This window comes from Tenebrio molitor, chromosome 6, assembly GCF_963966145.1.
Source record: "Tenebrio molitor chromosome 6, icTenMoli1.1, whole genome shotgun sequence".
Classification (NCBI taxonomy): Eukaryota; Metazoa; Arthropoda; class Insecta; order Coleoptera; family Tenebrionidae; genus Tenebrio; species Tenebrio molitor.
This window is the reverse complement of record NC_091051.1, coordinates 13,888,280-13,900,126: the sequence shown is the minus strand read 5'-3', so window position 1 is coordinate 13,900,126 and position 11,847 is coordinate 13,888,280. Positions and strand designations below refer to the sequence as shown.

The 11,847-nt window shown below is 33.7% G+C and overlaps 1 long non-coding RNA gene across 1 annotated transcript; it reads right to left on the bottom strand.

The window, feature by feature from the left end:
• Nucleotides 1-8,828: 8,828 nt before the first annotated feature.
• LOC138134029 (uncharacterized) lies at nt 8,829-9,977 on the bottom strand. The gene is made up of 3 exons (XR_011160616.1): nt 9,530-9,977; nt 9,087-9,477; nt 8,829-9,029 (listed from the first exon to the last, which is right to left on the bottom strand). It is a non-coding gene; the product is annotated as an uncharacterized lncRNA (long non-coding RNA).
• Nucleotides 9,978-11,847: the final 1,870 nt, after the last annotated feature.

The window sequence follows — 11,847 nt, the reverse complement described above, 5'->3', positions numbered from 1 at the left end:
TTGGCGAGCGCCTGTGTGCGAAATCCACGAAGCGCTTCTTTGATAAATTAGTGAAGCACTTCGCTGCCCTTTGGAGAAATTTACAAAAAAGGAAACTCATATTACATAATAATTATTTATTAGATACCTACTAATTTAACTTAAATAGAAATTATAAATGATTATGTCCTTAGGCACATATCTACATATACCTAAGTAACTAATTTGTTGCTTCCTACTTTTCTCACGTTTTCACGCTTGTAGGTTATGGCTGTGTCTCTGTTTGGAATTTATAACGTTAGTAAAAATTAAGAACTCAGTTATAAAATTTCAACTCTTCTAGCTTTTCTGTTTGCAAATTCTTTTATGTATAATAAGAACAATTGAACAATATAATAGATGAAATGCAATACTTACCACTACGTTTTAAGATAAAAAAAAAAACTGAAGATTCAACCAATTATTTCAACTGAATAAACGTACGTCTACGTAAAGAACGTCTTTAAACTTTTTTCACTGCATCACAGTTCACAGTATCAAAGTTCGCAATTCGCATTCAACTGATTTGGTCCTCCCTTAAAAATCTTAACATAGTTATTGAAAGTACCCAATAATTATGAAATGGGTTTCACGATCTGACACTGATATACTTAGATTTATTAAGGTCTTAGACTGGCACGTCATCGGTGATGTCTGATGTACAAGTACAAGTGTACAAGAGAGTCATAAAATCTCGGTCTAGTTTTTTTAACTTCAACTCTTTCATCGAAATCCATCTGACAAAATAGGTCCTATAAATCCATCTAATATTTGGACTTACAAAGAGTGGTCGACAGATCTGGGATGGCTTTTTTAACAAAAAAAAAAAAACAGGGTGCAGGCTGCCCATATCACCACCCTGGAAGAAAACGCCCGAACGCTCGTAAATTTACGAGAAAAAAATGGTGGCCCAGTTGGCTAAAGGCGTTTAAGAATAAAATCATAAACAAGTTTACAATGCGTTGTCTTTCTTTCAGCAAAAAAATCTCCGACAATAAGATCGAACCGTGGGCGCCGATCGCTGGAGCGAGGCGCTTTAGCGCCATATTGCATTTTCCGTAACTTTATGGTATTATGCTATTTTCAAATATTTCATTACCTTTTAATGACAAGACAATTTTACCTAACCTAAGTCACGAGGCGCCCCTTAGTATCTAGCGCCTGTGTGCGCTGTACACATTGCACGCAGGGGCGGCTCGGCCCTGGTTTAGCAACAATAATAATCAAAGGTAAAAGGTGCCCGTCAGTCACAAACTCCTGTCGATTATTTCCAAAGAAACATTTACAAAGCAGTGTGCTTGCACCTACGGAATTGATGTAACAATGGTTGCTGATGAAGTGAACAAATTCGGATAAATTTTCCCTATTTATAGGCGTTGAAAATACAAGAATATAGGGTAATTTCCATCTTTTTGATTTCACCTCCAAAAGTCATTTACGCAGAATTAATTTGTGTGAAGGATACTCCACTTTTTTTTTCCAAACTTATTTCAGAATCACCCTGTATGTAATACGAAATACAGGGTTATTTACGAGAGGGGTACTTCTGAATTTTTATTTTGCCGCAACCAACAATACCAATGGCAGTAACTACTAAATCAAATGTGTTATTTCTTTTAAATTGGAAATCAAAGTAAGTTGGATAGATTTGTGAGAAATGTCAGATTGACATATAACCTGTATTTAATCAAAATTCAACAAATAAATTAACAAATTAATTTAGTGTAAAAGGTGTTCGAAGTGTCTACCATCGGCTTCTAAACATCCGCAGCGGCGACAGAATTCTTTCCACACTCTCCATAAATGAGGAGCATGTCAGTCTTTTCGTCGTTATTGTAAAAACACATTTTTCAAATTGGCAAAGATTTTTTGCTTTAACGTCAAAGAGACAGAACTAAGAGCCATCGTAGATTCAGTTATATGTAATTATTTTCAAAATTTGAAATCAAGATATTGTTGCAATGTGTATAATGGGTTGCTGTAAAAATAAATTCAGAAATACCCCTCTCGTGAATAACCCTGTATGTATATAAAATTAATTTCATATTAATTGTTCAGCATAGATTATTATCATCCGCAGAGTAATATGTATTGACATTCTCATTTCATTTATCATGAAAATATGAATGAATACATCCAAAATGTAATTTACGAGAATGCGCCTATATTTGATGTAACATTTATGGCTTTCATATTGTTTTGCCATCATCATGCTTCATTTTCTTTTAGGATAAGCTAACAAGCGTTTAAAAAAAATTAATTTTTTCTTTTACAAACGCAGATGGTTTTTTCAGTTGGTATGATTTAACATTTCCTTCGGATACACAACCTCTCTTTTTGGATCATCATTTTAATTTAAATTAAATCATTAATTCAATGCCAACATTATTTTGTAAAAAAAAAAAATAACCTACACCACTGCATCTTCGCTGAATAAAATAAATGACGTTTGAAGTCTATGGTTTGACGTTAATCGAAATAAAAACAAGCAACGTGCTCCCTGACCATTGGATTTTTGAACTCTCGCTGCACTAAACTCTCCAAAATTAAAAATTCCATAATTGCCGTAATAATTTAGGTTACTTAAAGAAAATGCAACATCACCATGAAGATCCTTAGCCAATTTTTCAAACAATGTTCTTCTGAAGGCCTTTTCAGTTAATGTTTTGACTGTTTTATTTTAATTCATGTTCCACTCAGAATAATTACTATACATACAATTTTGTCTTAGTTCAAAATAAAAAGCTAACACAATTTTATGAGAACTAAAAAACTTCTTAGTCTAAATTTGTAAAAATCACTGTTAATGCCATGCGATCTAAAAGTCATGTCTGAGCTAGACTGGCATATGCTGCGGGCTATTAATAACGTCTGCACTTGCAAAATTTCGCTGACGTTTGCTGACTTGCCAGTTGCATCGATTCCCCGTACCCCTTCTAGAAAAAAAACTCTTGGCACCGATCGTTGTTGCTCCAGGTCCCGATTTAAGTTGAAAGAACAGAACGATCTTGTTTGTGGTTGTCTCTGACGACATCCCTCTTACAAATGGGGTTCGTCTCGATTAAAACCGTCAATATTAAATGCTCACGGATTTCTCGTGTAATATACAGCGCCATACATCTTATGTGTGCGATGGCGTCGTCCTTGTAATTATCCAAATGGCTTTATTTCCGCGGCTGTAAATAAAAACTTCAATTATAAGCACGATCCCTTATTTGCCATATATTTTATGGCTGCCTCCTTGTACAAATTCTGTAATGGCCTTTCACCCTACTTATGGCAATCCCATCCTAATTTCTCGATCCCCTTATAATTCCACCCTTCTGTTTTCCATCTATTTTGATCCTGATTTGATAATACGTCGAATCATTTCGATAGGAATAATACGTTACGCTCCAGTGCATCCAATTTTACTAATACAAGCGATAACGGTCGAGATAAATATGCTTCAAGATAAAAATGAATTGTGAAAATGTTACAATATCGACAGGATGACCGATTCTTTTTTATGACGGTCATAATTTATTTCGACTCGTATAAGAGATTCTAATATTTCTATTGGAGCCATCAAAAACCATTACATCTGTTCCCAACGTCACTATATAAAAAACGGCATCGATTTCGGTTCCTGTTGGATTTATTCATTTTGGCTTGGCCTAAGGAATAAAAACAACCCCTTTTTGCTGGTGTTTAAAACATTCAAACCATTTCTTGCTGTTAATCGGTTTTTATTACTACACATACTGGTCTAACTTTTACTTAGACAAAACTTAAAAAGTGTACATCAGTGTATTACAAACTACAAGATATGAAGAAGATTTGAACAAAATCATGACAAAGGACCCTTTAGCAATTCTATGATGTTTTTCTAACGAAATAAATTAAAAACAATGGGCCGTATCACGACACTGTTATTAAATTTGCCGATAACTAAAGTCGTGATTAAAATAAACATAAAACGATATAGATTTATGCAATTATAACATGCCAGAAAGAGATGAAATCGTCACCATCGTAATTAGAGTCATGATTAAATTTAATAGGGGTGTCGTCATACACACTTTCTGCGTTCATTCTTTTTTTTTTTAATATAAATTTTCATTACTGTAAGCTCATGTCTTGTTGCTACATTATCTTTTGCGTGCGTTGGGTGTGTAGAGAGAAAGATATTAACTCTGTTTATGATACTATTTTCCCATTGCGAAACAGATTTTCGTCATTACATTATTTCTCCTTTTACCATTTCTATTTTATTTTCCCTATTAGATTTATTTCAAGACGAGGCCATGAATTGTTTTACCCTTTTAATGTCTCTAATCAGACATAAATAAATAGAATGACTATATTAAAACTATATGGCGTTTGTTCGCGTGACTACTTAGGCCTAACTTATGGAAATCACAACAGTAAATTGATATATTACCACCAAATTAAGATCTAATCATCTGCTGTGGTTTAATGGATTTGGGAAACAAAAAAAACTTTTATATTAAAATTACACAAACAATCGGTTTTCTTTGAACTTTTCAGATCTTTGTAAAAAAATATCTGTTTGTTGTCACTTTTGTTGTCAGAAGCACTCCCACATCTCACAATCTGAAACAGATGAACCGATTTGAAATTTTAGAGTTGCTCCAAAAAAAAAAAACAATAATCCAAGACGAACTACTACATGCTTTGTTATTAGTGAAAAATTAAAAAACGATAACTCTCCTAGTTGAAGAGTGATAAGAAATTTTAGGCAATACATTCGCCGACTTTTTGTTTTATTTCTGGTGGAATGCGCCTGATTAACGGAAAGGCGTCAGCAAGACTAAGCGGTTGTCAGAAATGTTAAATGAACACTGTTAACATTAATTTAATTGTTACAAAAGAAAATCACTATTCCATAATTAACGGAGTCAAAAAGCATTTTTTAAGGAATGATTTAATTAAAGTAATTTTTAGACGGAATGAATTTAATTAAAACAGTAAATACCGTTCCAGTTTTAAAGCAATTTGCTTGAAGACTTGAATTTATTCGGACTTGTAAATTTCAATAAAAGGAGTTGAAAGAAATCTAAATGCATTTCGGTTGCACGGAAGAATAAAGCGCAACTGAAGCGTGGCAGAAGTTTGCAATTAAAGCTTCAGTTTGATTTGTTATACCTACTCGTATATTAAATGGCATAAAATGGCACTTGCTGATAATCAAAAATAGGGTAATTGTAAAATCTGAACATATGGGAATGATGATGGTAATGTGTGTTGTCACTTTTTAAGAAAAAGACCTCATCGAATGGATGAAATTGGGTGAAGTAGCGCGCGACGGAACAGACGTTGCAAAATTTTTGTAAATGTAGCGTGATGTTTGGACATGCAATTAATAGAGGGATGCAGTCACGTTCGGGACTTCGGGGTTGGGGTGGGTCAGAATTGACAATAAGGGGTCGCGTGGAGTATTGTACGCATTACGTAATAGGCGACCGTCTGCGGAAAGGCTAACAATAGCCCCAAATGTGTCACGGCCCTTTTGTTATGTTGCTACATAGATGTCATCCAGACAGTTAGTGTGTAATCAGATTTAGATTTCTTTCAATTGGAATGACATATCGGAACATTTGCACCAAATCCGGAACGGTGAAATTTATATTGGAAGCTGCCGCCACCCCCGATTATGAACTTTGTAACGTTTGCGAATTCCGCGTCGCACCCCCGTCTTAGTTCCACTGTTGTCTGAACACTTACAAATCCTCGAAATCCTGCATCGCCCCCTCTAGGTTTTGTGACATATCTCAAAAATCCACCCCCCGTTCTATCTAGCCATAAAATATAAACGTACTTTGTTTACATAAGTAACGACGTACGAATGTCAATACACTTAACTCGATGTCATTTTATTATAAATCCGTCTCCGGGGGAGTTAGGGTTGAGGATGAGAATGGAGCAGCGCGAAACGCTCTCACTTCAAGCGGAAAACAAACAATCTATATTTCTTTTCGAAGAAAACTATAACAAAAGTTGAGAAGTCGTGATTAATTGTTTTATTTCTCGGTTCTGACGGAGGCTCGCACCCTCGGTGCACCCAGTGGCGCCACTACAAAATCAACCACCCGGGGCAAAGTTATTTCGACACTGGTCTCCTGTATCAATATTTTTCAAGATCATGGCAAACACGAATTTTACGTAAATTATTTTTTGATTTTTGAAGCTTCATTTCACTCTGTAAACAGGTCGAAGTTCGAAGGTTTCTGTAAGGAAAAAAAGAAGAGGCTGAGTAATGCCAAAAATGGTGTCTACAGTCTACACGACATCAACTACATTAAATTTGTGACAGTGACAATGGCAAACAGTTAATGTTTGTTTGTGTAAAAGTTATTGCAATTAAAACATTATGTACTTTACTTAGATATTCAAAGTGATTCACGAGTAATAATGACATTAACAAATTTATGATGCAACCAACAATACATGTCCCCCATAATTTTTTAGTTTGTGTTTTTATTAATTATTCCACATAATGATTTTGATTAAATTTTAAAAAATGTATTGTCTGGTATGTTGACTGTTGTATAAAATTAAAATACATATATATTTTTTACATTCACATAAGTACCTAATAGGTGAAAATGTACTGTTGGCCGCATCACAAATTTCGTTAGGCTCGTTATTACTCGTGAATCACCCTTTAATACAATTACCTTATTTGATTTTTTATATTGTTGTAACTACCGTTAAATTTTTTAATAAAGAAACTGGTGAAGAATAATATTTTTTGTTCGACACTGTCAGAATTTGAGATTTTTCTCCTGTGTGAACGGATTTTGATAAATTTGACAACTTGTCAAAACGAAACGTCAAGCTAATGTTAAAGATTTTTTAGCGATTTGGAGCCTTTAAGGGGCTCGTCGAACAAAAAAACGTTGTATTCAACTCGTTCTTGTGTAATTTGGGCTTTTTTGGCACTCGTGGACCTTTAAAACTCTCGTTTCACTCGAGTTTTAAACTAGTCCACTCATGCCAAAAAAAGCCTAAATTACACACGAACTCGTTAAATAAATAACTATTAAAATTTAAATCAATATTAAGGTTAAGATTCTTAGACACTTTCCTCAATAATGGTTTGAACAGAAACATGTTTAATTTTTTATTTGTTCATTAACTCTTTGGATATTCGCTGTGGATTTATATTTTTGTTAGTTATATTTCCAAAAAATCAAATAAGAGTTTGACACGGTCAAAAAATGCTTTAATAAAAAATGACAATTTGTCCCATTAGTTACGCTACTGCTGCAGCAGTTAGTTTGTCCCAACATCAGCAACAGACGCAGATGACGGGGTTGAATAGGCGCATTATGAAAATATACATCGATGTAAAAAAGTTGCCATTGCACCTTGCGGTTCTCATGCTAATGGAAACGAGGGATCGCTTAAGCCTCACCGTAAACCTGCGGTGTAAAACCGCACGCGCCTCTTTATGCAACCTTTAAAAAGAGGGATTACTCATGAATGGCTAAGTGAAAGATATACAGGGAGATTAGAGAGGATTAGCCATTACCATAACATTGGCTGTATGTTATCATGCCCAGTGTAATAGGCCTAATTGCCCGCCATTGTCAACTCCGAATTAAGGGGGCCACTCGTTGTAAACAACCGCATGCATATTTCCATTAAACATAAATAGAGACAATTCTGGAGAGAGCACGAGGAGGTGGCAATTTGATTAATTCAAAACCTGGGGAATGTGTGCTGCGTGCCTTATTGAATGATGTAATAGGCAACTTCTAATTTTATTAGTGATAATTCTCGTCCCTAATGAATCTATAAGCGACGCTCTACTAACTTGCACCCCTTTAATTCGCAGCTGAATTTATAACAATAGATTAATTCATATCTGAGTTCCATTAAGAAGATTGAATTCATCCCTGTTTATGTTGTTCCCAATTCTGGAGGCGTCTTGTTAAACACCGTCGACGTTACGAAACGTTAACTGAACCATAAGGTCCCCAAACGTTTTTTTTTGTGTGACTAGAGTGTAACATGTGTGCTATACTTTCTAGTGTTTATTTTATTTTATTGGCACAATATACCCCCATGTTTGAATAAAAGAAGAAAGTGCTACAACCCAATACAAACAGATGCGACTTTTAAATTTATGCGTTTACGTGAACGAAATACATTGATGTTTTAAGCATTGTAATCCCCGGTTGCTATTCATTACGGCCCTTTTGTTAGAAGGTATTTTATTGCAGGAGAAGTAATTAAATTGCTGACTCCGAAAGAACCGAAAATTTTCTGGCGAGTTGAGTAACAGTGATACAGAGTAAAAGAGAACAAATCACCGCTCGACAGTGCAAAAATCATACAGTAAAGTCTGTCAGATTTATAACAAGTACTAAAAGTGAGATTAAAATGTAAACGTAATTTATGCATGTAAATTTTGTTTCGTTTACATAAAATGAATTTATACAAAACTCTTGAGTCTTGACAGTTGTCGGCTACCGCAACAGTTTACAGAAAGAAGATCATTTGAACAGAAGTTCAGAAGTAAAATATGTTTGCACACCTCGTGAAGTGACTTATTTTTAGCACATCCACTTCGTATGAAGGGTTGCCTACTTGCCGGTATATACAGACTGATTCACATAACTTTCCGACCGCAGCGAAAGTTAAATGCAGCCAGTAATACGTTATTCAGTACCTCTACAGAGTGATCAACAAGAAACCAAATCAAGAGTGCTACCTCATCTTTTGTTTTATCGAAACGTATTTCTAACATGGATCAGACACTTTTATTTACTTGCTGTGCACACTGGTTTTGTTGGTTGCCTACCTCTCAAAAATCTATTATTAATTGCCTTTATAAATTTTTTGTAATTCATGAATAATAGATTTAAAAGAAAGTTATAATTAATTATTATTTTTTATTGATAACGGAAAAAACACAGTTACACAAAATTCCTTCATAAGGCACAATCTTTAGTTGCATTTTAAAAATAATTATTTTTCACAATTCTTTGTTTTGTTGTTTTCTGTAAGAAAAGGGCAAAAGTTATTATTCTCTAATTTTAGGGTAATTGCGGTCTTACTTGTATCTTTTCTAGCAGTGTTTAAAACATTTAAATTACTCCAAGGTCAAAAAAGAAGTTATCACAAAAACTGCTCAAAATGTTCTCCATTGTGGTCCAGACAGAATCAAACTCGCCTCTCATAATTTCAAAAACCCTTATGAAGCTGTCAATTTGTTTAAGGTAATGTGTGGGTTTTATTTCTTGCAACACACAAAGGGAAACAAATAATATCCTTTTTAAAAATTTTCTGATAAGTGCCATACTGCCATAACACAATTTAACTTGTTGTCTTAAACGCCTTATGGAAGTTGATGGGTGTTCCTTGATAATTTATTGAACATTTTGCACCATTTCTAAAATTTGAACTAAGGACTGACCTGACTTCTTCTTAATGATGGATTATGATTTGCTAAAATTAGGCACTATAATTTTAAGACATTGATAAACTTGATAACCAATACCATCAGGTTCGGATACCTGGCTTGAAATTCTTTGGTGTAAGGGGGTACAAAGTAAGGCCAGTCTTCATTTTCTTGTTTCACCCTCTTTCGAAAATAATCTAATACAAATGCCTTCTCTTTAATGGTAAAACCCATTTTACAAATTATTCTGGGATAATTATTGCTTACAACTTCAATAAACGTCTGTAAACTTTGCCGAAATCGAAGATTTGTTTTTTAGGTTAAATCACTTAAATTGTCAACAACTACAACCTTGAATTTTGAAATGTGACATTTCAACGAAGCACCTCCGTACCAGTGGCGTCGCGTTTGGCAATAAAGATGATAATTTACTTACTCTTACAAATGTAAAATGTTGCTCTTGTTAATCTTATAAATTGTTTCCCTTATCTTGTAATAATAATAAAATGCACAATTATAATTCCAACGTCTAAAATTCATAAGGTATCATTTTTTATTAAGTAGTGTTTGAGACCATAAATTGTCTACGCCCATGTTGTGACCGCTTATGTGCATATGATTTTGCTACGACGTGACCGATAATTTGTAACGGTTGCTCTGATTTGGATTCTTGTTGATCACTCTGTATTTACTACGAAATCTGGACATTCCTGGCATTATTGACAATCCCTTTTTGTATAACTCTCAAATAATTTTTGTTAATTAAAATGTGCTCCGATGACGAAAGGATCGATATGATATTAATATATCACTTTCTTAAATAACAAGAAATATTGTCGATTACTGTCATTTTTAAAAACCTAAAAAGAAAATGTCCAATATTTAATTTATTCTTAATTAACTTTAAATCAAAGTTAACATTTTTGAAACTTATTTTGTGTCTGAAGGAACCAGCAAGTTGAAGAGCAGTAAAACAGATTTAACATTATTGTCTATTTGCTAAAAAGTGAAATCCGTTTACGTTTAATTATTATCAATCTGCGATTATTTCTTTAATACAATTAAAAAAAAAATAAGACATCATGCATGTGCCATGTACTATCGCGGCCATCCAAAAGTGAACGTTTTTATTTCATAGTTTGATTTTTACTTGAAATCATAGGCGTTCTAAAATGTCACAGTTTGACACTAGCGTTAAAAAAATGTTTGAAACTATTTTTTTTAAATGCCACGACATCTCACTCCAATTCAGATCCCTAGGGCTATTCCAAAGCAAGAAGAAAATTGGTCGTTGGTTGCTGTGGCGAAGGAATTACATTGCAGTAAGTCTTGCATCTTCCTGCTGCACGAACGCCAATGAACAAAGCCTAATTTAATCTAACGAAAAATACGGAAATTTTCGCAAGATATCGTTCACTTTTGGATGGCCGCGATTGTACCGTTTGTTCGCATATAAAAAGTCCTTTTGTACGTTGTAAATTAGTCTTTTTTGAGCATTTGTTGAAAACACGTTATTTCTATGACTTTTCGGTTCGTTTTAGAAACAGGTTCAACGAAAATTTGCAACCGAAATAGCTACTTGGGCAATAAGTTAGGAAATATAATTTTTCCGTATTAATTAGTAGTTGTAAATTTTGAGGTTATCTTTCACAGATTTCAAATACATATTGAAATATTATTTTCGCCCTTGTTAAAAAATTTCCACATTTCTTAACTCAAATTAGTATTCAAATATGTTAGTTTTCCAAACTCTAGTAGAAAAACATTTATAAATACAAAACTACTGACGTGTCCGACCAGCCTTAAAGTTGCAAAGTTCTTAGCTTTTATAGTTCTTTTACTTCTTTTACACAAGTCATTTTAATGTTTTTGATTTTGCAATTATCTTTGTTGATCTCTATAAATAAGTAATAAAAATTAAATGGGAAAAAATGTTTGTTGTAGAATGAAAAAGAAATTACCGTGGCATTGTTCAAAGGCCACTGCTTATTACCAATGTTATTTAAAAAATCTATGAATAGCCCTGGAATAAATTTAAAAATATTTTATCATACTCTAGCTAGACGAAAAGACGATCTGCACAAATAAACATCTAACTTTTATGAATCGATGTTGACATGCGAATATATCTGAACGCGCCTGTGCAAGACATTATTATCTAATCATTTCACGTATGCACAAGTATTATTTTCCTACATAACCTACATTCAGTTTATTACATTTTATATCCTTCATTTGGTTTTTAATATGGAAAAAATTGCCAATCCATTAATCTAGTTCATTGCTAACTACTGTAGTTCATTTTACATTTTTAAGAATATAAAAATGCAAACTGAACTGTCAGTAAATCAGACAGTGGCAGACTTTGAAATACGTGTAGGTATGGTACCTAGAGTTGACTCAAATTTCAAAAAACC